This window comes from Meles meles, chromosome 9 (genome assembly GCF_922984935.1).
Source record: "Meles meles chromosome 9, mMelMel3.1 paternal haplotype, whole genome shotgun sequence".
In the NCBI taxonomy this organism is placed as follows: domain Eukaryota; kingdom Metazoa; phylum Chordata; class Mammalia; order Carnivora; family Mustelidae; genus Meles; species Meles meles.
Window position 1 is genome coordinate 63672651 of NC_060074.1, and position 27094 is coordinate 63699744.

Consider the following 27094-nt stretch of genomic DNA (forward strand, 5'->3'; position numbering starts at 1 on the left):
ATCACTTCCCTAAGTCTGAAAGTAGGTACTCTCATCATGATTTGATGTCTTATTCATCCTTCTACTCTCATATTTAGCCTAATGGGGCACATAGTAGGTAGTCAATAAATACTGATTCATGGCTATACACTCTTTTCTCTTTTCCTTACTTTAGGAAGAACGGAACAGAAAACATGAGGAAAGGCTCAAAACTGAAAAGAAAAAAAAAGTCACAAAGTTATGTAATGTGTTTTCTACTTCCCTTTTGCATTTATTACTTTATATGCAATTAATTTTATTTATTTCAATTTCTATATTGAACCAGATGTTGTACTTACTGACTGAGCACTTTCTCCTCATCTTATAATTTAGGAATATTAAACATTCTCAGTGGCCAGAGGAAACTAAAATATTGTCAAATCTGCAAATTAGAATATCTCCACTACATTTTAAATTAGGGCACAACTTTACCAAATACTCTAAGTAGATATTGGTAGTAATGTTCTAAAGGCACCTAGGGAAACTATATCTATAAAAATGTTTCAAATTAACATGCTAGGTCTGATATATTTTCAGTTGAAAACCTTTCTACTCTTGGTTCATAGACTTGACTCTTAACTTGCAGTGCTATAGCTTCACCATCTCTAGGCACCAAAAACATTTATAGAATGAGTAGTTTTGATTAGGACATCTCTGTAAAATTCCTTTCAGTATGAAAATTGTATTCCATTTTTCCTGCATGTGTAATTTATGTTAATTTGAGTATGTTACATAATCACAGAGATTACCAAACAGGCTAGTAAGGATGCTCCTCAGGCACTCCATATTCGTTCTTGTCTGGCCTTTGACTGTGACACCTCCCTTTGTGCGTAATAGCCCCACCACTTGGTCTCATGAAATCAGACATCTCTATGTGTTTGCCTCAGCAGCAGAAAACCCAGTAAAATCAGAGCTGCCTGCCTTCATCTCTGCTGACTTTGAAGGTTTAGAAACTTCAGAAAATAAGGAGAAATTTTGATTTGGGTGATAGTAGAAGTGTGCTCAGGAATTTACTAATGAAAATATTTAAAGGACAATTATTTTTGATCAATTCTTTAACTGTGCTTCCTATTATCTTGGACACATTAAATTAATCTCCCAGGGACTCAGTGTAAAATAAGGAGGTAAACCACAATTTCTGAAGACTCCTTCAATCTAGTCATCTAGGATTCCATGATTCTAAACACATTCTCTGTCAGTCATTTTGAGGTTGCTTGCTGACGGTCACCAAGTAAAAAGTGAAGGGTTATTCATAGCTTAAAAAGAACAATATGAATGCATGCATTACCCCCAGTGGGTTTGTAGCAAGTATATTAATATATGAGGGGCATTATATTATTAATCAAATACAGTTATAACAAAACATGAGAAATGGGAATTTCTAGAACTTTAAATATAATCAAGGTTAATGCTACTCAACGTGACATTTCTTTATGACTAAATTGTCTTTAAACATTATTTTAACAAAAAAAAACAAAGTTTACGGCTAAGGGAAATTTTCATGAACACACACACACAAATACACTTTTTCTAATTACATATTTAAGACATATATATTTAAGTGAAAAACATAACTTGGGAACACAGAATGTTAAAAAAATAACCTGAAACATAAAGAACAGTAATATAAAACAAAAACAGTATAGAGGGATGAGCAAATTAGAAATATTTCCTTTGTAATGTGTTAGCAACCACACAAGTACTTCATAGTTTCCAGAAGATCATGAACTGCATAAATCTCATCTTGAAAAAATGTCTTCCTGCGACTGAACTGAGGGATTTAGAGATGATACATGTCAAAGGTAAAGTTGTGTTCCTTTTTCAAGCAAGGGAGATGGGTCACATGATGCTGTTCTACTGCAATATCTTCATGGCTCCCTTGCCAAAGGACTGATGTATATTTAATCACTTTATCTAATGGATGTGATTTCTCAAGTCACAGTTACCCATTAGGAAAGCTCTTGCTCTGGTTCAGCTCAGCAATCTGATTACATTTCCTGACTTTGTGGTTTCAGAGAGGCAGAGGTAGTGGAGAATTCCCTGGCTGACCCATCTGTCTTTGCTATGGACAAATGAATACAGCATGATGGTCCAAGTCATTATGGTTGGGGGTTGGGTAGAAAAATCATGTAGATTCACAGTGTCCAAACCTTTTGAGCCAGGTGCCCATATGGTTAATTTTAATCAAAAAGAACAGACCTAGGATTTTTCTTTTTAAATGCCTTATCCTTCTTGATTGAAATGGGAACAAATCCCATTTGAGAGTTTTAAATAATTACTATGAAACACATCATCAATGTATCTGATGCTATCTAAGAGTATGTTTTATGAAAAGTAACACAGTAACACTTGAGAAGCCTTTTTCAAAAATTTCAGTATAGTATGATATGGTGTTTTGTTTTGTTTTGTTTTACTGTTTTAAGACATCGTAAAACAAATCTGAGGGCTAAGCAATGTTAGAAATTCTCTTTTCCACTGTCCACCTTCTTCAGGCAATTCTTTTTTTTTTTTTTTTTTTTTTAAAGATTTTATTTATTTATTTGACAGAGAGAGAGATCACAAGCAGGCAGAGAGGCAGGCAGAGAGAGAGGAGGAAGCAGGCTCCCCACGGAGCAGAGAGCCCGATGCGGGGCTCGATCCCAGGACCCTGAGATCATGACCTGAGCCGAAGGCAGCGGCTTAATCCACTGAGCCACCCAGGCGCCCCTCTTCAGGCAATTCTTAAGGAGCGCATACAATGTAATGAGCACTGGGTATTATATGCAAATGATGAATCACTAAATTCTACCCCTGAAACTAACAATACAGTATATGTTAACTAAAACAAAGAATTTTAAAAAAAGAGAAAGCAATGTTGAAACTATACTTGGCTTGGCTAAAAAATAAAACTTATACATGTAAGAAGGAAAAAAAAATGCTAACTCAGAAGACTGGTAAGTTTTCCTATCATAATTTAATGGAGTATCATTTTTACACAGCCCTACTTAAGATAGCTTAAAAGAAAATGTAAAACAGATAAATCCATACCAATTTAATGATGTTCTTTTAAAGACTGCCCTACTCAACAAATATTTACATGGTTGGTAAATGCATTATTTTATTGAGATAAATAGAGCATATAAAATATGATCTAAACAAGAAGTAAAGTTCAAAAAGTGAAATACCACAGCAAATTAATGATAGTGATAAATTAAAAACATGAACCTAACTTTAAGAGCAGAGTACAGCACAACTGAAACTAAGAAACCAAATAACTGCATTAGCAAGGGCCTTATTTCCCATTGTGAAATATAGCAGTATTCAGGAAAGCAATCTTCAATGATAAAATATTAACCATTAACTAAAATACACATATCATGTCTATTTTTAAATCATCTTCATTAGAATTTTAACAAATTCTTTAAAAATACTGATTCGAATTTGTGAAGTTTTCACCTTGGCTATAACACCATAAAGTATTCTCCAAATCCTGACTAAGGTACCATTGCTCTACAATTGTTAGTAGCTATTGAGACTTTCATGTTAATTAAACTTGAAAAATGGGAAGAAATCCCAAGCAGAACCTATTTTAGGAATCCCTGTGTTCCACCTGAAAGGGTTCTCCAGGGTCCCGTGCTGCTGCATTCTGTTGCCCCCATCAGTTGGAAACTGGGTGTCATTTCTGTGCCACATTAGGAGTTTTCTTTTTTAAAGATTTTTTTTTTTTTTTTTTTTTGACAGAGAGAGAGATCACAAGTAGGCAGAGAGGCAGGCGGCGGGGGGGGGGGGGGGGGGGGGCGGGCTCCCGGCTGAGCAGAGAGCCCAATTCAATCCTCAATTCAGGGCTGGATCCCAGGACCCTGAGACCATGACCTGAGCCGAAGGCAGAGGCTTAACCCACTGAGCCACACAGGCGCCTCAAGAGTTTTCAATTTAGGAGCATTAGGAGTTTTTAGAACAACAAATTGTTTTCCCTATACCAAGATTTAAAACTTTTAATGACGTATCTTCCCATTTTATCTGTTTTTCTTACTGAAGCACCACAAGATTTCTTGTGGAGGAAAAAAAAAACCCAGCTGTGCTGTCGAAACTGCTTAAAAACACTTGGTTGGGTAGTATTGAGGAAGTTTGGTTCAATTATAGAATGTTCATTCAGTGCATGGGAGATTCTATGTTTACAATGGGAAATTTGATGATTTTCCTCTGCTTTAAAAAAAAAAAAATCCTCTAGCTCTCCACTGCCTACAGGATAACCTGCCCTGTGTGTGGTCTGGCTCAGAAAGCTTTTCCTAACCTGGGGCTGACAGCCTCTTTCCTTTCACTCTTTACTGTCTACACTCCAGTACATCACTTTCATTCATCTCCCCGAAGGGCAGCCAGATTATTTTATGATCCCTTCTCATGATGTTCCCTCTCTCCAGTTTCAACTATCCTGATCACCTGATTACTTCCCTTTGAATATTCAGTTCTACATCTCTTCTCTGAAGACATTTGACTTCATCTCCTCTCTCCCTCCATCAAATATAAATTAGCTCTTCATCAGCTTCTCCTCTCACCCTGCCTCCTTTGGGTACCCAACTGCCCCAGTAAGCAAAGGTTTTGTCTTGTTCGTTCTTTCTTTCTTTCTATCATAGTTGCAGTAATGCTTCATTTCTTTCATTAGTCTCCATGCCTGTCTTCTTCAAATAGACTCTAAGCTCCCTAAATAGGAAACTTATCCTAGGCATCTTTTAATTATATTTATTTTTTAAGTGTTTATGAATCTTTATGAGGACTTTATTTTTATTTAAATTCTAGTTAGTTAACATATAGTGTAATTTTAGTTTCAGAAGTAGAATTACACAGAAGACTCAGTGTTCAACACAATAAGTAGCGTCCTTTATCCCCATCACCCATCTAGCCCATCCCCCACCAACCTCCCTCCATCACCCCTAGTTTGTTCTCTATCATCAAGAGTCTTTTATGGATTGTTTCCCTCTCTCTTTTTCCCCTCCTCCCATTGATTCATCTGTTTTGTTTCTTAAATTACACATATGAATGAAATCATATGGTATTTTATTTCTTTGACATATTTCCCTTAGCATAATACACTTAATACACTCTAGCTCCCTTCACGTCCTTGCAAATGGTTAAGATTTTCACTGGTTTTGATGGCTGAGTAATATTACACCATAGCCTCTTTATCCATTCATCAGTTCATGGACATTTCACCTCTTTCCATAGTTTGGCTATTGTTGAGAATGCTGCTATAAACATCGGAGTGCATGTTCCCCTTTGAATCAGTATTTTTGTATCCTTTGGGTATATTACTTAGTAGAGCAATTGCTGGATCATAGGGTAGTCCTATTTGTAACTTTTTGAGGAACCTCCATATGGTTTTCTAGAGTGACTGCACCAGTTGGTACTTAGGCATCTTTTATTACTAATACATATCACGATATTTAGACATCATAGAAACCTGTTAAACGCTTGATGAATGACAACTTCTCTTAACCCAAATTCTCAAAGAAGTGTAAGCATCTTGTCTTTAAGATAACACAAGATGTGTAAGCAAACTTCAATTATTACTTAACTAAATTACTTAATATTTTTTAATATTTGAAAACATCTTCAAATACTTAAAATAACATAACTATCAACTTTATATCAGAAACATTCTTTAAAAATTCATGGCATCTCAATTTTTCTTCTTCTCATTTGAAAAATTAAAACATATCAGAAACAAAAGAATTCCTAACCTTATGTGTAGCTTAACATGTATAAGAAATATACAAGTTTTGCAATAATAGTCTGTTCCTCATTTTAATGACACTAACATAAAAACTACTGACTATGTCTTTGGGTTTAATCAAAGGAGCATTCTTTCAACCATCAACAATAAAGTTATAAGTTCGATCAGATGGATGAGAAGGGAGATCAATATGGTGGACACACCTAATTAAACTTTAAAATTCTATAATTTTGAAGTACACTAGTCTTGGCAAAAGTTAAAAAGCCATTAGAAGTGTTTTTCCCAGTGCTTAAGCCTCCCAAAACTGCAAATACTTTATTTGAAGTGTATGTTTGATTAGGGACAAATCACCAAACATCTGGATCTCTAACAAAGTAATAACTTAATTGTTTTAGAAATTCAGGCACAGATATAATAGGAGATTGTTGGTTAATTCTTTTTTTTTAAAAGATTTTATTTATTTATTTGTCAGAGAGAGAGAGAGCACAAGCAGGGGGAGCGGCAAAGGGAGAGGGAGAAGTGGGCTTCCCACTCACTGAGCAGGGAGCACAACGTAGGACGCCAGCCATCCCAGGATCCTGGGATCATGACCTGAGTGGAAGGTGGATGTTTAACTGACTGAGCCACCCAGACGCCCATTGTTGATTAGTTCTAACTTAAATTTTGCCATTAAATAATGTAGTTTATTTAAAATTTGTAGGTCAAGTTATGTAGAAAAGATTTTATTATCATTAACTCCAAGACACAATCCTCTCCAGAAAGTTGTGCATATAATTAATTTGGGGCTATTAATACAGTTAAATATAAATATAGCAAATTTTCATTGTCAGAAAATACTGAAAAACATAGACACTAAAATAAAATTAACCTGTTTGGAGAAAGTTACTCCTGTTATTTTGAGGTATTTGTCTTTTTATGTACATACATTTGGCCAAAATGCTTTCCAGAAATGCTCTAAGAATCTATGTTCTCTCTAGCAATATTTAAGCATATTTTTTCCATACCTAAACAATATTAAGTATAGCATTTTAAAAATGCTTCCCAATTTGATAGAGAAAATATATATTTTTTTAAATTTACATTCCATGGAACATTTCTGTTTCTCCTTTGATAAATCTATTTTCTTGGTCCTTTTGTACTGGTGTATCCATTATTTTCTTCTTTTGATAAAGGGTCTCTATGCTAAGAATACTGATCCCTTTTCACAAAAGTCTCTATTTTTTGCCAGTTTGTCATTTTCAAATTTTTGTCTTTGGTAAACCTGGTTTTTAAAAATATATAATTACTACTGGGGCGCCTGGGTGGCTCAGTCGTTAAGCGTCTGCCTTCAGCTCAGGTCATGATCCAAGGGTTCTGGGATCAAGCTCTGCATCGAGCCCACATCGAGCCCCACATCGAGCCCCACATCGGGCTCCCTGCTTGGCAGAAAGCCTGCATCTGCCTTTCCCACTCCCCCTGCTTATGTTCCCTCTCTCTGTCAAATAAATGAATGGAATCTTGAAAAAAAAAATATATATATATACATATATATAATTACTACTTAAAAGAACTATAAAGTTACTTCACAATTAAAATAGTCTCACTTTTGTACATCTATATTTTTTCATAGTGTAAAAGCAGAGTTTTTATTTTCAAGATCTATTTCTGGGAAGCATAGGACTAGGAATAAGATTGTCACACAATCCCTGGGGTCTTATCTGAGGCTGAGAGAGGTTACTAGTTTTACCTCAAATGGAACCATCTAAACTTTTCCTCTTCTCTTTCTCAGTATTTGAGTAAAACACCTCCTCATATCTCCTGTACTCTATTTTTCTGAATTTGTGATTTTGAATAGCGAAATGTCTTTAATTCATACGACACTGAAGAAGGCGAATAATAATATTATATATTTTTATCACTCATTATAGTTTGCAAAACACTTTTACATACATCATTCACTCATTCAAATTCACTCCAGACATATTCTTGAGGACCTATCATTTGACTACAGTCCTAAGCTTCAGAGCAGAAATACCTCCAAGAACAGAACACTTTTAAGTTGAATAGTTGGGCCAAAATGGCCAGTTTATGACTCTCATTTTTTTCCCTAAATAGCATTCTTACATTTATTGTTGAAGAATAAATATAGACACAAAACTCAGAAATATGTATAAAAAAAAGTAATTCTCCCTCTCTCTCTTGTTTCCCAGCTACCTAGATCCCTACCCTGGGGGGAACTGCTGGTACCATTCCCTTGTGTATACATCTATGTGTTTTTATAAACACATAGACACCTATTAATTTTTCTTTCCACATAAATAATACCCAGTATATACATTGCTTTACATTTTGCATTTATCACTTAAAAATATAACCTGGAAATATTTCTGTATTAGTATGTATAGACCCACCCCCTCTTTTTACAAAAGTTTCATAAATTCCTATTTGCATAGATATGCCAAAATTATTTAGCCATTCCTCCTTGCAGAACGTTTAGGTTGTGTCCCAAAGCCACATGAGAAGATTATCTTCTCATACATAGCCTCACAATATGAAATTATATTTGTGAGATAAATACCCGATAGTAAAATCTCTGGGTCATCATTGTATCTGCATTTTTAATTTGGAGAAGATCATATTGCCAAGTTAATTTTCATAGAGGTTCTATCAATTTATGCTCCCCATAAAAAATATGTCAGGGATTGTCTGCACACACCCTCAACATGGTGTTTTGTAAAAAATTTTTTCACCTTTGCTATTTTAAGAAGTGGGAAATGATAACTTCCTATTGTTTCAGTTCACATTTTTTCTTATGAGGAAAGTTGGGGATCTTTGTATATCCTTAAAATGTGCTTCTGTGAATAACAGCTTCTGCTATTACTCTGTTCTTATTAACTGAGGAACTCTGAATGTAATAATAAAATTAGCACTCTTCTCTAGTATAAGACGCAAATATTTTTATCACTTTGCCGCTTTTTGTTTTTTTTAGTTTATGGTAGATTTCACCCTTTGAAGCATTTACTATTTTATGAAATTGAATTCAATTATGCTTTCTCTAAATGACTATTGTTTATACATTACCTTGGGAAAAAAATTCTACTTTAAGATTTTGAAAAAAATTATACATGTTTTCTTCTAATTTTTAAAAAAGATTTTATTTATTTCTTTTAGAGAGGGAAAGCAGAGGGAGGGACAGAAGGAGACTGAGAGGATCTCAAGCAGACTCCCCACTGAGCATGGAGCCCGATGCAGGGCTTGATCTCATGATGCTGAGATCATGACCTGAGCAGAAATCCAGAGTCAGACACTAAACTAACTAAGCCACCTAGGTGCCCCATCTACATGTTTTCTTCAAGTAAGGCTTCTTTTCCTTTGTGATTTATATTTTATATTTTAAATATTTGATTCATCTAATAGGTATCTTGGGTTAAGCTATGAAGTAATGATCTGAATTTATCTTTATCTCAACCAGGCAGGTACATGGGACTCCTTAGGACAATCTAGCTGAAGCTGACGTCATAGCAGACGGAAACTGCATGAACAAGGCCAGCCAGAACCATGTGATGCGCACAGGAGATATCCCAGACTGGTTCTAACCAAAGGGTTATCCACAGAATAATGAACATCCAGTTGCCATCATGATCCTCATTAACTAACAGTTCCTCCCACCTATTTGGATGCCATTTATAATTCTCATATGCAATTATGTCTATTTCTGGACATTAAAGTTTCTATATATTTTATCAATATTACAGCATTTTAATTATTCTAGTTTTATAAGATAATTTAATGTTTAATCGGGTTAACCTTATCAGGAATTGCTCTTTCTTGTGTATATTGTCCTATATAACTAGACTAGATAACTAGATAACAAGCCTAGATAACTAGACTTGTGTTATCTAATTTCAAAAATCCTACTTTTATTTTCATTGGGATACAGTAGTTTATAAGTTAACTTAAAAAGAATTGCCATCTTTCTATGCTGTAACTCCTTTTCTTAATACCTTCTCTTTAGATCATAAATACAAAGTATACCAACATAATAAGAAAAATGGGCTGAGCTGGCTACTCACTTTAGAGTCTCTAATGTTAAGTACATCATCTCTAAATTAAATACAATAATTAATGAATAAGTAACCAATCATTTAATTCCTGACTGCTGAATGCTTATCATTGCATTCTTCATGTTTAGCACCATGGTAATCATATTAATAAGTTCTTTAAATAACTATTACTTCTTAGAGATGAATAATTTAGGGGATGACAATGACTTGTCTAACCACCTCAAAAAAAGTAGTTCAGTATTTCATGTCCTAAAATCACTCAAAGAGTTTTTCTGAAATTTTATAGTATTTTAAAAATTGATATGATTAAAAAAAAACAATTTAAGGTGTGTAGGTGATTTTATAGTATGGGTTGCAGATGGATATTTAGGGATTTATTTCAAGACTCTTAGATGAAGAAAATTATTAAAACACTGTGATCTGGGTCTTTCACAACACACTATAATGATTATTTATATTATACCTTAAGACAGAACTCATCTCTATTCATAGGTTTACAAAATATAGTTTTCCTCAGGTTTATAAGAAATTAGTGTTTATAACTCAAGACATGTATTACTGTGGGGGAATGATGCTTTTTGTCAATGATTGCTGGAATATCCGAAATTGTTAACAGGAAAATTCATGTTGTTCCATCCACACATGATGGATGAAGAAAGAAAGGAAAATGTTTCTTAACCCATATTAAATTTTCTCTATTATTCAGAATTAACCCTTTCCTGAGAGCCCAGATCATCACTGACTTAACCTCTGAGGTCACTAAAATATGGCTGCAGAAGAGGTTGTAGAAGTAAGTGTTTACAAAGTGTTACATAGAAAGTGCATTTCTACTCCCTGATTATGCATGGATCCACCTCACCCAAAATATCAACATGGTTTAGGAGAAAGGGCGTAACAGCTTTGGTGCCAAGCAGATTTAGGTTTGAATCCCATGATCATAACACCCAAGGAGCTCTGTGACATTATGCAAATTCTTCATAAATGAAGCAGAGAAAATATCCAACTTACAAGACTATTAGGAAGAACACACACAGTTTCTATAGCTACCGCAGTACCTAGGCTAAATAAGTATTAGCAATATTACCATCCCTCCCCATATATACCATAATTTTTAAAATGATAAACCATGAATTAGTGGATAAAGTAAAACCTCATTAAAATCTTAAGGGGTATTTCATTTTCCTAACCTGTTTGTAGCTTTAATCTAAAATCTAGATCTGCAGTAAAATAAGAAGACAGCATAATAGAGTTGTTAATTTTGTGGCTGCAGAGTGAGAGAGCCCTGGGTTCACACCTCAACTCTTTTACTTAATTAACTTGTGTCTGTAGGTAAGTTAATTAACCTTTGTAATAAATCTTGGTATCCGCATCATAAATTAACAGGGCTGAATATGATTATCCTATAAGGATATCCCTATCCTATGGGAAAAAATAAGACACTGCATTTTAATCATTACGCACATTTCCTGGTACACTGTGTGTAATATATTCTAACCATTATTACTAGTGATTTTTATCAACTTTCTTACAAATTGATATTGCTTATCTAAATGTTCTTAAGAATGGAGAACAAAGGGGCGCCTAAGTGGCTCAGTGGGTTAAAGCTTCTGCCTTCTGCTCAGGTCACGATCCCAGAGTCCTGGGATCAAGCCCCACATCTGGCTCTCTGCTCAGCAGGGAGCCTGCTTTCCTCCTCTCTCTCTGCCTGCCTCTCTGCCTACTCGTGATCTCTGTCAAATAAATAAATAAAAATCTTAAAAAAAAAAAAAAAAAGAAAGAATGGAGAACAAATTTGCTGACTTCATAATAGAAAAAGTTTCGTATTACATATACAGGACCTTTTCTTCTTGAAGATGTTTATTTCGACTTCAGATATTTTAAACAAAAGAAAACCATGATTATTGCAAAACCAGAGCTACACTGCTTTCTACCAACAGATGGCACTATGTATCACACCCTGCTACCAACACAAGGCTCCTAAGTCCATGGAGTGCAAGCAGAATGTGTGTATTGTTCTTAAGTGGTGATGAAATTATTAAATCTATCAGACTTGTTAAACGCAAACACACTGGGAGTGTGTGATACCTGAAACAAAAGTACAAATAATAAAATAGTTGAAAATGTAAGAAAATAAGGAATATGGCGAATTCATAAAAGATTAATCATCTGACAGTAAAATATGATTCTTTAGGACTGAGCAGCATCACGTGATGGTTAAAAGTGCTGAGCCTATATCAGACACATGAAAAAATGTTCATCATCACTAGCCATCAGGGAGATTCAAATTAAAACCACATTGAGATATCACCTTACACCAGTTAGAATGGCCAAAATTAGCAAGACAGAAAACAATGTATGTTGGAGAGGATGTGGAGAAAGGGGAACCCTCTTACACTGTTGGTGAGAATGCAAGTTGGTGCAGCCTCTTTAGAGAACAGTGTGGAGATTCCTCAAGAAATTAAAAACAGAGCTTCCCTATGACCCTGCAATTGCACTACTGGGTATTTACCCCAAAGATACAGATGTAGTGAAAAGAAGAGCCATCTGTACCCCAATGTTTATAGAGCAATGGCTACGGTCGCCAAACTGTGGAAAGAACCAAGATGCCCTTCAACGGACGAATGGATAAGGAAGATGTGGTCCATATACACGATGGAGTATTATGCCTCCATCAGAAAGGATGAATACCCAACTTTTGTAGCAACATGGACGGGACTGGAAGAGATTATGCTGAGTGAAATAAGTCAAGCAGAGAGAGTCAAGTATCATATGGTTTCACTTATTTCTGGAGCATAACAAAGAACATGGAGGACATGGGGAGATGGAGAGGAGAAGGGAGTTGAGGGAAAGTGGAAGGGGAGATGAACCATGAGAGACTATGGACTCTGAAAAACAACCTGAGGGTTTTGAAGAGGTGGGGGGGTGGGAAGTTGGGGGAACCAGGTGGTGGATAATAGGAAGGGCACGTATTGCATGGAGCACTAGGTGTGGTGCAAAAACAATGAATACTGTTATGCTGAAAATAAATAAATTTAAAAAAAAAAGTGCTGAGCCTAGGTCATATCCAGCAAGATACAAAGAAACAATATTTTAAGAAACAAAAAGAAAAGGGAGGTCTGGGTGGCTTAGTGGGTTAAAGCCTCTGCCTTCCGCTCAGGTCACAATCCCAGGGTCCTGGGATCAAGCCCCACATCTGGCTCTCTGCTCAGCAGGAGCCTGCTTTCCCTCTCTCTCTGCCTGCCTCTCTGCCTACTTGTGATCTCTGTCTGTCAAATAGATAAAACCTTTAAAAAAGAAAAAGAAAAAGAAAAAAACCCATTCTAGCATGGGTCAGAGGATTTTCTTCATCAGAAATTTAATTGACAAAGCAAAAGAAAGCTAGGTATACATTTAAGAAGGTAAAACCCAAGCATAGTGACAGCTGTTGATGAAATATTCCTGACCCAGGAATGCTTCAACAGCAAAAGGCCCTTTAATTCAGTATCAGAAATTGTAGTTGTAAGTTGTAAGTATGCCAAGGGATTCTCTGGAATATCTGTGGACATCATCAAGAAAAGTTGTCATTTACTTATAAGGTGTTTGGTGGAGACATTCCTTTAGAGTATATATATCAGCAGGGAGAAGGTACTATGGGATAAGTAACATAAACTGAAAAACAAGTCTTTTGCAAACGAATATGTTCACCAAGAGAGGAGCTTCCATGTTTCATACTTCTCTACTCCTCCTTGAAATCAGAGGCTGAGATTATGGTGAGGCATTCGGTAGCCGTGAACTTAATCTTGGAATATGATGAAATACATGTAATAATGTTCAAAATGTATTCTCTTTTGAGGTTGTTGTTATTGTTTGAAAGACAGAAGATGAGGGCATGGCTATTTTTTTAATGGGGTTAATTAAATGTATGATAGCATTTCTTACTTTTTACCATTTTGAGACACAATTTTCAGAATTCTGTAATGATATAAATAGAAGAGTGGATCAAATTCCAGATTAGACAGCAGCCACAGAGTGACAAGTAAATTGGAAGAAAATAATTCCTATCCTTCCTCAAATTTATATTCCAATATATATGTGACCAGAAGACTTGGATTCTGAGATGAGTATTAAGGTAGAAAGAGTCTAAAACAATTCAAAGCAAAGGTACTTAATTTTTACTTATAGGCTTTACTCCTTTTATTATTCTAATTAGTGCACTGAACTGTTTATAAGCAAAAAGATGTTCATATATCATATTTTCATGACAATGTAAACCATACTTCAGTGACCTTGAGTTGCCATAAATAGTCACCATTTTTCATTTGCTGGTAGCTACCCAAGGGGAAAAGTTTATGCCTATGGGATTTAACCTCCACAAGGACTAACAAATGGAACAAAAAATATTTGTGGTTCAAACTCTAACCTTCAAACTTCAGTTCTCAGTAGCAAACTCTCCAAAAACACTTCAAGCAAAGTTGATTGAAAAATTAGTATCTTCATAAGAATTAAGGAATAGAGGAAAGATTTTTAAACTCGTTTTATTTAAACAAATCTAAGATTCTAAAAAGTCACTTTTTCCTTAATGTCATTGATTTACTAAATACTTAAGAAAAAAGACAGTCTTTCTTTTTCATTCATTTGCCCATTTGTTTATTCACCCAAGTATTACGTAGTACTCTGTGTAAAACATTGTGCTAGGGTTGGAGGAGATTTAACTGCAGCAAAACAGAATTCTTGCTCTACTTAATCAAACCATCTAATACTGAGGATTGTAATATAAACAGTCCTTGAATTTATTAACTAGTTAGCAAGAATCAGAATTCCTAGACTATACAGGAAGGGATCAAACCCAAATAGTTTTCAATACTAGGACTGGTCAAAAGAATGAATAAACCCAATCAGCAGAAGAATATGGTATTCTTTCTATATCAGGAATCTCCCTAAATTGCTAGCATATTCTTCCAATAATTCAAGGACTTTAATCCTAGCATACAAGATTAAAAAAGGGGGGGGGGCTACTGAAAGGTAAGGTAAATATTCACGGTAAGGAATATTTACCTTACTCTGAGTAAGTAAGGAATGAGTAAGGAATATTTGAGTTAAAAAAAAAAAAAAAAAAAAAACAGACCCCTAGGAGTGGTGCCTGGATAGCACAGTGGGTTAAGTCTCCAACTTTTGGTTTCAGCTCAGGTCATGACCTAGGTCTTGATCTCTGGGTTATGAGATGGAGCCGCATGTGGGCTCCATGATCAGTACAGTCTGCTTGGGACTGTCTCTATCCCGCCCCTCTGTGTGCGTGCACTCTCCAGTGCGTGCTCTCTTTGTCTCGAAGATAAATAAGTAAATCTTAAAAGAAAAGAAAAAAACAGATCTCTGCAAAAGAAAGGTGAAGGGAAGTTAGAGACTCTTAGACTCTGTAATGTCTATGGGAATTGGGGGGAAAAAATGGATCCAATGGATCACAGTCCTAAATGTAAGAGCTAAATCTATAAAACTAAAGAAAGCATACGAGACGATCTTTGAAACGCTGGATTTGGCAATGTTTTCTTGGATATGGCACCAGAAGTACAAGTAACAAAAGAACCAAAACAGATACACTGGACATCATCAAAATTGAAAACTTGTGTGTCAAAGGATACTGTCAGAGAGTGAAAAGGCAATTTAGAGAATGGATAAAATATTTGCAAATCATATATCTGAAAAGAAATTAATATCCACAATATATAAGAGATTCCCAAAACTTAAAAACAAAAACAAATAACTGTTAAAAAATGGGCAAAGATCTTCAACAGACATTTCTTCAAGGAAGATGTACAAGTGGACAATATGCACAATGCAAAGATACTCAACCTCACTAATCATTACAGAAAAGTAAATTAAAACCACAATGAGATACCATTTGACACCCAGGAGGACTGTCGCTATTTAAAAAAAAGAAAAAAATAAATGTTAGCAAGAGTGTGGAGAAATTGAAACCCTTATCCATTGCTGGTGGGAATGTAAAATAGTGCAGCTGATGTGGAAAATGGCATGGCAGTTCTACAAAAAATTAAACAGAATTATCATATGATCCAGCAATTCCCTTGTGGGTATATTATATATATACCCAAGAAATTTAAAGCAGGGATGCAATCAGATATTTGTCTACCACCGTTCACAACGATATCATTATTCATAATAACCAAAGTATAAAAGCATCTCAAACATCCCTCTGCTGATCAATGGATGAACAAAATGCGATCTATACATACAATGAAATACCAGGCAGCCTTCCAAAAAAGGAAGGAAATTCTGACATAGGATACAACATCTATGAACCTTAAAAATATTATGCTTGGTGAAATAAGCCAGACATAAAAGAGCAATTATTATATGATTCCACTTACATGAGGTACCTAGAATAATCAAATTCGTGGGTAAAGAGAGTAGAATGGTGGTTACTAGGGACAGGAATGGGGGAGCAAGTTAACGTGTTATAGTTTAACAGGTACAGAGTTTCAGTGTGGAGCGATGAAAAAGTTCTGGAGATGGACAGTGGTGATGGTTGAAAAACAATGTGGATGTACTTAATGCCCCTGAATTACATACTTAGTAATGGCTAAGGGGGCAAATTTTATGTTATAAATACTGTACCACAATTTTTTTTTTATTTCACAAGAATTTGCTGAAAACTATAAGGAAGAGAGAATCAGTAGAATACCAAAGTCATAGCAGTTAGCAGGGGGTCAAGCTTGACAGGATGAAGGAAGATATTCCCAAAATATCTATTTTGCTAGGCAATACTCCTTTCTATCTAGGCAGTAGAACTATTTCATAAGAAATTGTACAGCAGAAACAAAAAAAATCAATCAAAATATGTAAAATATTACTATAGTCTCACCATGTTTTAGTTTCCTGAATTTAAACATTTAAAGATACATTTGTAACCTCTGCCATGTTAGCTCTTTTGTCCTCAAATGGTAATCAGGGCTTCTAAGAATCTAATTTATTGCAGATGGGAAGACTATAAGACATTTACATATAAATCACAAAGAAAAGGCAAGAAGATTAATTTTATATGGAAATTAGGAGTTTCCAGAAATATTTGTTTGCATTGTGTGGTACCTAAATTCAGAACAGGATCCCCAAGAAAGAAAAAAAAAAAAAAAGGCACAATTCACCTCCCCCAAAGTTTGTCCCATGCTGGTCACTGAAGCATTTGTTCATTATACAGACCTCTAGGCAGATTAAGCAATCTTTCCCCAATTAAGAAAAGTCCCACACCTTCTACTACTTTCTACCTCGCTCTCCATACTTCAACCACACTGACTTCCTTGCTTTTCCATAAACACATCAAACACGCCTTCAGGCTGCTGCAATTTGTTGCTCCTTGTGCCTGGCATGATTTTCCTGTTGTTGCCCCAGCTCCCTCATTTCCCTACCTCCCTCAGATCTCTGCTCAATTATCACCTCTGAAAGGTTTTTCTAACGACCCTTCTTAAATAATGCCTCCTTCCCTCAATTCTCTCTGTCGTGCTGTATGTTTCTCCACAGCGTACAGAGTGGGTTCTGTTTATTTACTCACTATCTGTCTCAAAACTAGCATGAAACCTCCATGTTCTGTTCACCATTACACCCTGCGGTAGTGCCTGAGTAGCTATTCCGTAAATACCTGCTAAAGGACGCATTGCTGTTCAACTGCGGAAACATAAATGCTGAGAACAGTGATGCCGAGTATGAAGAGTGGACCTGGAGCCACTCAGCCTCCCTTTACCGCTACCCTTGGGATCTCTGCCAGCCTCTTCCTCCCCACAAACCTCAATGGCACTGATACCAGTCTGGATGCCAACTCCTGACCTACACATTTTGGAGGCCAACCAGATAGAGCTTAATGATTGATCACCAGCTCCAGACAAATCAGTTGGAAATTTTAGTTTTAACTTTTTTTTTTCCTTTTACTGTTGGACTGCAGCCCACTTCTTAAGCAAATCCTCCAAACTTTCATTTTTAGGAGAGGATCAGGGTGTCAGTCTTTGTAGGACATCAAATTGAGTACATGTTAAAACATTTTGGCTCTTTCATGCAAAGAAAGCTAAATACTGTCATCTAGAATTGATGAATCCAAACTGTGCCCAAAAAATAAGCAGGAGCGCTATTCCTTTCCCGAGTAAGAAAGAAATATGTCTCTTTCATCATGACCTAGTAATCATAAAAAGCTGGATCTGAGAAGTCTAAATTACTAACTCATCTTATCTCTCCCACATACTTAGAAAGTAAGTTTCAGTGAAAAGGAGCTACTTGTAATGAGTTAAACATATATTTGCATAATAAATATGATTCATTTCATCAGCAAATCTGTATCAAGAATGACTGAATATGAGGTGCCATGCAAGGATGCCAGTATGAACAAGATATGGTCTCTCACCCTTCAAACTTTAACAGTCTAGTGGACAAGCTACCGACCAACAGCCATTAGAAGTCAGATATATCATAGAACTCAAGACTTCAATTGTCATGTTTATACACCCCACTCAAAGTACAGTATCTAAGTAGACACTAAATATTTAAAGAAGATCATTTGCATTAGAAAATTACATATAATACAAAATAAATTAATTTTCCAAACATGTTTTAAAACCCTTAAGAGTAGACACCTTGAATCATTAATGTTAAACACTTTAATTGACAAATCATTGTCTCTGTGACAATAAGTACTATGATTTAGATTACATCTGAGTATATCAATTTAGGATACTAAAAATATTTGTATTCCTCTAATTAAAAATGTCTGTATTCTCAATTTCTAGGACATAAGATGTCCTAGATGAACACTTTAGATGAACATTATCTTCTTCTTTCCTAACCCTGCATAAAGTCACTTCGCTTTCTCTACTTGTCCATCCCCTAACACCCAGGATCTCATACATGGCTTCATTCCCTCTTTCTTCATTTCATCAGTCATGAGGCTGAATGAACTTTGCCTAGACATTTCACACTCCTATCCCTTTTAAAGGCACTAGTCCTTTTTTTTCAAACTCTTGTCTATGTTGGGAAGGTTCCTTTGATTTCCTCAAAATAAAACAAGCAAAACATTCTAATCATGGCCAAGTCAGAGCAACACAATAACATCCCTAGACCAGGAAAGCAAAGTCACTCAACCTTTAAAACGACCTGAAAAATACTTTAAATGCTTTCGTACATTTCATAATATCATAATGTTTTCAAACTTCCACTTAAATCTCAACTCTGGTTTACCAAAAATACACTACCCAAGAATCAATATTCAAGATGAACATTTAAACAATCTTCAGTCTGTCTTATTCTCTAGTGTTGTAATTACATAGTTTGCTTTCATTACAAATGGAGATTATTTCAGCTCCTTTATGGATGGAAAAGGCTTCAATCCTTGGTAATGTAAGTACTAGGTATATTGGGGTGGGATATGTAGAACAGCATTCATAGGATAAACACAGTTTTGTTGCCTCTAAAAAGAGTGTGCACATTCCTTGGGTTAGTGATCACTCAAGTCTTTGGGAAGGTTAACTAACTTCTAAGTCTTAGTGTTTTCAACTCCAAAAGGTGGTTGTAAAGATTTAAAAGAAGCATTTGAAGATCCCTTAATGAACTACTTGGCAAAAAGGAGAGCTCCATATTTGAGGCTGTTAAATTAATACTAGGAATCTTAACAATATGTGAATGGTGCTGCTACCCATATTTTTCTTTATGACAGTGTACCACCTGTTCATATATTCATTTTCTGTCTTCATAATGTTGCCACGACCTACCTCTTACAATGCATAGTCTACTGGCTTTGTAACTGAGGAAGAATTGTGGATTGCTAAAGAAAATAATAAATAAAACCAACTCAATTATTACCTTTGGTCTGAGGATTTCCTTTACAAGATTCTGGTTTTGTTAACGATCACCAATGAAATAAAGTGGCCATATTGGCAAATATTTCCTTCAGGCTCAAACATCTTATTTGTTAATTTAAAAATTCAGAGTTACATTCCCGACGATTAAAGTACTAGAGTAAGTTTGATTTCGCACATAAGTAAGAAACTGCATGATATGCTCTTTAAAAAAATTCCTATCAAAGTAGATAGTTTTAAGATGCATTATTAGGATATCCAGCAGGTCACCTCCACTGAACTGCTCTCTACTAATGAAAAATTCTGATGGATCAGATCAGGTTTTAAAACAGAAAGACAACATAACTGGATAGTTAACAAATTCTCGAGTTTGAGACACCTCTTTCATGTTTTCCTACTTATAAGTTTTTAGAATCTTCAAACAATTTGTAATAGCTTATTACTGACAACTTTACCAATAGAGATTTCAAAATGGAATGATCCTATTAGAGATGTAAAACTAGAACTGTCTTTAAAAATAGGATTAAAAATAAATGTAACAAAACTGCACTTTAAATGCTATACTATTTGTATTCAAAACAGAATACATTTGATTATAAGATACTGTTACCAAATATGTACCACATTGATACATCGCCTTATCATATGTAAGACACTGAAATGGCTTTTTTGTATAGAAACCTAATTTGTATGGAACCCCTTAGAAGCAGACACTTCCAATCCTACAAATAATGAAGTTGCATTTGAGAAAAAGTATTTGGCTAAGACCGCATATAGAGCAAGAAAAGTATCTAGAAAAACACATTTTAACTACACTAACAGGAATATAAATTTATTCCTCTATATTTTTAACCCTTTATAAAAACATTTTATAAATATTCTAAAATATAGTAAGGGGACGATATGGATTTTTAAGGATGCCTCGCATAACAATTCTATAAATATTCATTCCCGAAAGTCTATCAGATGATCTCATGAGACTGTAAGAACCTTGTTCCCACTTGACCCTTGACTTGGACTTGGACTTGGACTTGACTTGGACTATTTTTCTTCTCCCCATATGAATTACCATGAGCCAAGTTTGTCCCAGGTAACAAGAATATGTGTTATTTTAAGGGGGAAAAATCATCATTTAAACTTTGTTGTATTTTATTCCACAAAAGGACCATCTATAAATATTAGTCCCATGATATCCATCTGCATGGAATACTAATTTTATATCGTTATCCAGAGAAAGCAAAGGAAGGCATAATTTACCGATAAAATATTCTATGTACCTTATGCAAAATGTACATATAGTTAATAAGCTATCCTTACCCTAAACCCTGAATGGTCGCTTGTCCATTGGACTTGATAGAATAATCACTTAGTTAAATCAATAAATAAGAGGATATTTCTATATCATATAACATTTTTCTCATTTTCCCCCTTTTTATTTTTCTGTATGGATTTTTATATCTATCATTTACCTTTTCTTTGAATTTCTAATTATAGGCTCTCAGGAAGATGAAAATAATTACTTAGATTTTAAGATACACAGTTTATGAGCAACTAGTACAGTTGACAGATATTACATCTAGTAAAATCACCCCTATTTTTTGAAAATAATCAGGTGACACAGGATGTCTAGTTTGGCATGTAACACAAAAAAAATTTCATTAAAATTCTCTACAGAAATGTTTTGTGATTATTTTTTAATGCATCTGTCTAATCCTATTATCCTTCTTCAGGAGCTCCATTTTCCAATTATTTGTATTAATGGTTTGACCAAAGAGTGGAGCAAAATTTGTATTACTTGCATATATATCAAATGTTCAGAAGATAATATGTAGAGAAGAGAAAAAGGGATAGAAAAAGAGGCATACACTGCAGAGCAGAGATAGTAGGTCAATGACATTGTAAATGTACTTACTCCCTCTAAATTTCAAAGTGAACAATCGGGTGCAATTAATTTTATTGTGTTTTGCTAAATGATTCAGAAAGCTTTGTAAAAAATCCAAGGAGACATTTTAAAGAAATTTATAATCGGTAATAGCAGTCTCTCAAACACTTGACACAACAAAAGGAAATCATAAAATGAATAGCAAGAAATTAAAATTAAAGAAATTGTATATTTTAATAATAATATTTGGCATTTTGGCTCCCTGTTATATTACTTTAAAAATCCAAAGGTAACCAATTTCCTGTATAAAAGAAGCAATAACAGTATGTTTTCCCTTAAAATACAGTTGTTATTATAAAGACAAAAGAAGAAAGAACTGTCCTTGGTGTGGCTAAAAAGATACCAAATAATTCAACTGTATATATAATGTCAACTCAAATTTGTCTGTGGTAGATTATGTTTATTGGCACTGTTCAAGGCATTCCCACCTCTTGTCCCTCTTTATCATGGTCTGGCATTTTTCCTCACTACCCAGAAGAGTTTTGTTCCTCCAAAGTTTATTCCACCTTTGGCTGCCAAGAGCTGATGGCTTTCCCTGTTGCCTAAAGCCATTTCCTTGCAGCTGTACATAGGGGGCGGGGAAGAGCCAGTTAAACCTTCAATGAAGAAATTTTGTTTTGCAGGATGGCAAGATACCAAAACTGTCCTCTCACATTCTACAAAAGTAGTCTACCCACATTCTGTGAGTGCTCTTCCATAAATCCTCAAATGAAAATTACTTTCATACAATCTTATAATATCCATTTTACTATGACATTGCCATCTCAAGTGGTATTCTAGCTTACATAGCTCTGAAGAAGAAAGCTATAATACCTCTATGTAAGAATAATTAGCTAATTTGTGACATGTAAAACAGGGGGCCATCTTCAATTAGTACACAAGGGCAGTCCCACTCATTATAACCACAATGTGCCACCTACACTGCTACACTGTAAAATGTAGCAAATTTAACAAAAGCCCTGGTGACAAGTCATGAAATAGTTTAGTCCTTCCAGAAGAAATATGATTACAAATTCTTTACAAGAAAAAAAGCCGGTCACTTACTAGATAAAAAATATCAAAGTTCTTTGCCTAACTGAAAGCTAGATTTTCAACCACATATTAATACCAAAACTGTTTAGTATCTTTAAATACAGAGTCAAAAAAAAAAAAAAATGGGTGGACTTATTGCCATACAAAGTGTGTATACTTGTATAAATTCTAGTATAAGTTGATACTATCACTAAGCAGCATGAATTTTGAAGCCTCCTTTCCTTCACACACTACAATAGTGATAGGTCTTCATGGATTAGCCCACAGTCTCTCTCTGAACATTCCTGAGTGGACACTTTGGATTTGTGAGATAATTTGCCCCTTGAACCTGGCGTAAACACCAACTTGGATCGTGCTGACACTGGGTCTATGGCCTTAGCCTCATTTGAACATACTTCCAACGACTGAGCTCATTCAAGTATCCATATTTATTACAAAACAATATTTTAAACTTAGTGATTACTGAAAGACCCTCAAAACTAATTAAACCTAATAAGAATAAAACCTAATAAGGTCATCATTGCATGTTAAAAGTCACTCATACAAAAGTCATTATTCGCCTATGCACTCTAACTTTCCTTCCAAATATATTTTAATCCAGTTGTGGTTACTGCTTTCCTAAGAATATGCTATAATCTACTTAACTTTGAACACATTATTGCCTACACTGCTGAAAGATGGGGATACATCCCCAGATATTTTACTTCCTCAAAATCACAGTACAGAGTTGTAAATGTACCAGATGCTCAACAAATAAAAAAGAAATTGAATCATAAAATGCAGAAATTGACTGGGTTGATGTGCTTTATGGTGAAAGAAGTCAGATCTTTGTACTTTATTATTTACCTAAATAGTTAGGAAACCCCTCCCTCCACTACTTCATGCCAGGGTCTGTTCTGAACACTGGGCCAACAATAAAGACTTGGTCTCTGTTCCTTTAGAGCTTTCAGTATTGAAATCCAAAAAATATCTGCATGCTATAATAAGCACCAGGAAACAAACAAGTACCAAGAAGGAGACTAACAGGTGACAACCGACTTTTGACAGGTGATCAAGAATGATCACCTGAGGAAGAGACTTTTGAGCTGAGATTTAAAGTTTGAGAAGGAGCTAGCCGTTCAAAGAGTGAAAGGAACAGTCCACACACTGGGAGCAGCATTAAAAGGGCCTTAGGGGGTGACATTATTCCATGTGTTACAGGTACTAAAAGACCAGTGTGACTGGAGCCTATAAATGAGAGGGATGGGTTCAGTGGGGTTACAAAGAAGGGCCAGATCAGAGAGAGCTGTATCCTAACAGAAGGAATTTGTTGTTGATTGATTTCTATGTTTCTGCATTTATTCCTTTTTTTCTATGCTGTTAGCTAATGAATGCTTTTAAGGAGAGTCATGATGGTATTGCTGTGTATGGAGAATGAATCACAGGGGAGGAAACTATGGAAGTAGAGAGACTAACCGGAAGCCTATAGCAGAAATCCAGGTAAATTATGATGGTGGTTTTAACTAATTTACTGGCATAGTAGACATAGAGAACAAGGCAAAAGAGATATATCTGAAAAGTATAAATGGATAGAGATATATTTGGAAGAGAAAACTGATAGATCTAAATCTGGACTAGCTATGGATGAAATGCTGTCTTGAGGAAGAGAGAGAGCAATAACATTTGGATGGTGAAGCCATTTATTCGGATGTTAAAGACTGGAGGGAAAGATCTAAGACAGTTTTAGAGAAGATCATAATCATACCATTATGAGATTTAGAATGATTCATTTACATTAATAAACTTGAAGCTCCTCAGCAAAGTCATGCCTCAGATTAGCAAAATACCAAATAAATCCTTCCAGCATATCACATTCTTTCATGTATCTACTAGGAATAGAAATTAGATAAATGTTAATTTCTACCATTAATGTAAAATGCAGTGTTTATTTTTTTTTTTTCTTTCCACAAAGAAAGTGGTTTGGTCATACTGAATACAGTGAATAAGACCTCACTGGTTCCACCCCTGAATTTCTTACTTTTTCTTTTCAGCCAAAACTCACCTCAGCAACAGGTAGCAAAAACACAGAAGCACTACCACTGGAGGGTTCCCATGATTATTTCCTAGCCCTGGGGGACACAATGAGGCATAAGGATGTTCTTGGCCAAGAGCCAGACCTGACTCATCTTTCTTCTGTAGACTCATCAAGGTACCCATTTCGCCCTGCCTTAAACCATAGGAATCATGGCGTACTGTATAATGAACCTCTGTAAAAATACATCATTGTGTCCCAGGATTGCACAATGGTTCACTTCCAAAAGGGAACCACCAATAGACAGGTAATTTAAACATAAACAAAATGCAAAAACTTCTCTTAAGCAAAACTATTACCAGTTGACTAAATCAAAGGCACACTCCCCATTATACCAAATGTCATATTTTGTCTAGCATTCTGTGAACAAGCACTAACAAGAACTAACAATCATGATAACTTCATACATAAAAATCAGGTAAGACTAACTTTGAATAATCAATAAAAATTTTTAAATCCTATTTACCACAGCTTCTAAGAAAGTGATTTCTAGTTTAATTATTTTTAAAAATGGAAAAAGAATTTGAAGATTTTTCCCCAAAAATGGACTATTTAACCATTGCATTGGTTTACAGATTATATATAGTTGGGTTTTATTGTGTTAAAGCAAAAATCATGAAAATGTATTTTAAATTCTCAAAAGAAGGAAAGAAAGAAAAACAATGTCTTCCTCCTGACCACCAGAAGGAGGAAAAAAAAAATAGAAGAGAATAATTGTATTTCTGAAAAGAAATGAACCTCCCAAAATTGACACACAGAAACTGAAAATCCACCATTCTTTGAAAAGCCTATGTTGATTTGATCTTTATCTTTGATCTTTGTCTTATTGAAATTATTAAAGTTAGCTTTTTAGTCCCCCCACCAAGCTTCTCAGATAAAAAATTGTCCTTAGCTTCAGAGAAAATAAACATTACTAGGAAGGCTGCAACTATAATTTAAAAGGAAACACTAAAATAATGAGTAAAATGTTTGTTACAATCACAAAAGTTGGCATTAAAGTTTTTTTAGTTTGGTAATCTTGTTTTGATCTTTTGTCTTTAATACAAGTAACGAAAATAGCGATTTTTCCCCGGAAAGTAAATGACAGTTTTTGTTGAGACCGATAAAAAGCGAAAATGACTCTAAATCTTTTCTGAATTTCACTATAAAATGCTTATTCGTTTCAGGGGGGAGGAAAAAAAAAACACAACAAAACAAAACTGTGCTGAGAAAAGGGGCTGAGCAGTCTCGTCCAATACTGTGTTTGTGAGCCGAGAAGGGGTTCGCGCTGCTGGGCTGTCCCTACAGGTAGGATCCGCTGTGCGGGTTCTGCACGCTCACCTTTGCAGATGGGAAATACAACACAGGCTTTTTTCTCGCAGAGAATACGACCTACCCCTGGAACTGAAACGCATCCAACAATTTTGCTAGCATAGACAGAAAGAACGGACGCAAACCATCACGTATAACTGCCTCTCCTCTCCACATTTTCGGGACCTGATAGCAAATGCGCACAAAATCCGCAAAGGACTGGCCTTGCACTGCATAAATAGGTGCCTTTCCAGCTCCTCTTTCTGCAATGGCTTGGACCTCTCCTTCCGCTTCTCTCCTCTCTACTCCGCAGGTGGCATAACACCGAGTGGCCAAAGCCGAGAGACGGGAAAATGGATACAGGTGGGTGTGGCTGCTGAGGGGAGCCCCGGCGAGAGTCTGAGGGCTTCCCGGTCCGCCGCACTAGAGGAGCCACGGAAAAGGCACTTACTTGCAACCTTGACCGCGGGTGATGCCCATCCAGCCCACCCGCACGACCTGGCCTGCGAGGCGGGCGCGGGCTTCAGGAACGCTTCCCCGCTCCTGGTCTCTCCCCGCGGCGTCCTCTCTGCGGTTCCTTCTCCCTCTCTCTTTTGGCTCCTGTTGCTCCGCGGCGCCTGCAACCACCGGCACCTAGGCTAGCCCTGCCCCAGCCGGGAAGAGGGTGGGATTCGAAACCAGACACCCGCCGCCAGAGCGCCGGCGACCGCCAGCCCCGACACTGAGCCCCTCCTTCCGGGGCGCGCCCAGGCCAGCGACAGCCCCGCCCCCAGCCCCGGAGCACCAGCGCAGCCGAGTCCCCCGCGTCTCCTCCCTCCCCGCCCTTTCCCCAGCCAGCGCCTCCCGCAGCTCGCGGCGGGCGGGACCCGCTGGGAGCGCCCCGGCGGCCACGCTGCGGCTCCTCGGCTGCGCACTGGGAGATGGCAGGGGAGGGGTTCGCGACCTCCCACCCACCGCTACCCCATCGGGCGGGGCGCGCGGGTGTGTGTGGGGTGGGGAGTGTGTCCGTCCAACAGCCCCAAGAGCCCTTCCCTTACCCCACCCCCGCCCCCCTCACCCCTTTCTCCTTTCCTGCTCAGCGCAATCCGCTAACGTTTCCGAGAAGTCACTGAGTGTGGTTTGGGGGGAAGCCGGAGGAGAACTCCAGGCCGAGGAGGTGAG

The 27094-nt window shown here is 36.3% G+C and overlaps 1 protein-coding gene across 1 annotated transcript in view; it reads right to left on the minus strand.

Moving 5' to 3' along the window:
- SCN9A (sodium voltage-gated channel alpha subunit 9) overlaps nt 1-26618 on the minus strand; it is a 184724-nt gene extending 158106 nt beyond the window's left edge. Inside the window, exon 1 of the mRNA XM_046018497.1 lies at nt 26385-26618. The gene's annotated coding sequence lies outside the window, so the exon portion shown is untranslated. The remainder of the gene's footprint in view (nt 1-26384) is intronic.
- Between the last annotated feature and the right edge of the window lie 476 nt (nt 26619-27094).